Genomic DNA, 1,815 nt, shown 5'->3' with positions numbered 1-1,815 from the left:
ACATGGCCGGTGTAAGTCACGTGATTGAAACCGAGTTGGCCAAACTCTCTCTATCTACGGCTCTGCAACCAATCACACGTACGCGTTTACAATTTCCAGTTTCTTATTGGCCAGTGAAAACGGTGACGATATACTTAAATATACAATGTAATGTTCACGTTTTTATACTAAGTTTACATTAACATTTCCTAAGTGGTATTATAACGTAACTAAACTTAGTATAGACGCATGTCTATACTTAGTCGATTCGTAAACATCATTGCCGTCATCATCATCACCACTATCATCTGATATACTTTAAATAAGCATCGCAGCCCTAGAAAAAAAAAACTTTAAATAATAATAGAAACGTGTACATTTTAAGTTTTTTCTTAACATTTTCACGTTTTTATACTAAGTTTACTTATATTAAAGTTTTTCTAAGTGGTATTATAATATAAATAACTTAGTATAGACGCATGTACATCTGTCTCTTATACACATCTAGATGATATAAATAACTTAGTATAGACGCATGTACATAGTCAGTTTGTCCTTAAAGCTGTTCAATAAATCTTATTTCAGCGGATGGAGCAGGTCCAGGAGATGCTGCAGATACAGGTGGATATTTCGACTATTACTAAACAGTGCCATTTAGACCTCATAAAAACATAATATTATATTTTCAACACATACTTAGTCGATTCGTAAACATCATTGCCGTCATCATCATCACCACTATCATCTGATATACTTTAAATAAGCATCGCAGCCCTAGAAAAAAAAAACTTTAAATAATAATAGAAACGTGTACATTTTAAGTTTTTTCTTAACATTTTCACGTTTTTATACTAAGTTTACTTATATTAAAGTTTTTCTAAGTGGTATTATAATATAAATAACTTAGCATAGACGCATGTACATAGTCAGTTTGTCCTTAAAGCTGTTCAATAAATCTTATTTCAGCGGATGAAGCAGGTCCAGGAGATGCTGCAGATACAGGTAGATATTTCGACTATTTCTAAACAGTGCCATTATAGACTGTATATATTTTCAACACATACTTAGTCGATTCGTAAACATCATTGCCGTCATCATCATCACCACTATCATCTGATATACTTTAAATAAGCATCGCAGCCCTAGAAAAAAAAACTTTAAATAATAATAGAAACGTGTACATTTTAAGTTTTTTCTTAACATTTTCACGTTTTTATACTAAGTTTACTTATATTAAAGTTTTTCTAAGTGGTATTATAATATAAATAACTTAGTATAGACGCATGTACATAGTCAGTTTGTCCTTAAAGCTGTTCAATAAATCTTATTTCAGCGGATGGAGCAGGTCCAGGAGATGCTGCAGATACAGGTGGATATTTCGACTATTTCTAAACAGTGCCATTATAGACCTCATAAAAACATAATATTATATTTTCAACACATACTTAGTCGATTCGTAAACATCATTTCCGTCATCATCATCACCACTATCATCTGATATACTTTAAATAAGCATCGCAGCCCTAGAAAAAAAAAAACTTTAAATAATAATAGAAACGTGTACATTTTAAGTTTTTTTCTTAACATTTTCACTTTTTATACTAAGTTTACTTATATTAAAGTTTTTCTAAGTGGTATTATAATATAAATAACTTAGTATAGACGCATGTACATAGTCAGTTTGTCATTAAAGCTGTTCAATAAATCTTATTTCAGCGGATGGAGCAGGTCCAGGAGATGCTGCAGATACAGGTGGATATTTCGACTATTTCTAAACAGTGCCATTTAGACCTCATAAAAACATAATATTATATTTTCAACACATACTTAGTCGAT

General features: G+C 31.0%; 1 long non-coding RNA gene across 1 annotated transcript; it reads left to right on the top strand.

Annotated features, from left to right (window-relative positions):
- Positions 1–508: 508 nt before the first annotated feature.
- LOC117111346 lies at positions 509–1,736 on the top strand. The gene is made up of 4 exons (XR_004445859.1): positions 509–600; positions 946–981; positions 1,313–1,348; positions 1,696–1,736. It is a non-coding gene; the product is annotated as an uncharacterized LOC117111346 (long non-coding RNA).
- Positions 1,737–1,815: the final 79 nt, after the last annotated feature.

The sequence above is a fragment of the Anneissia japonica genome, unplaced genomic scaffold, assembly GCF_011630105.1.
Source record: "Anneissia japonica isolate Jap-2015-1 unplaced genomic scaffold, ASM1163010v1 scaffold34994_len1752_cov127, whole genome shotgun sequence".
Lineage (NCBI taxonomy): Eukaryota > Metazoa > Echinodermata > Crinoidea > Comatulida > Comatulidae > Anneissia > Anneissia japonica.
This window is presented reverse-complemented; position numbering and strand designations above follow the sequence as displayed.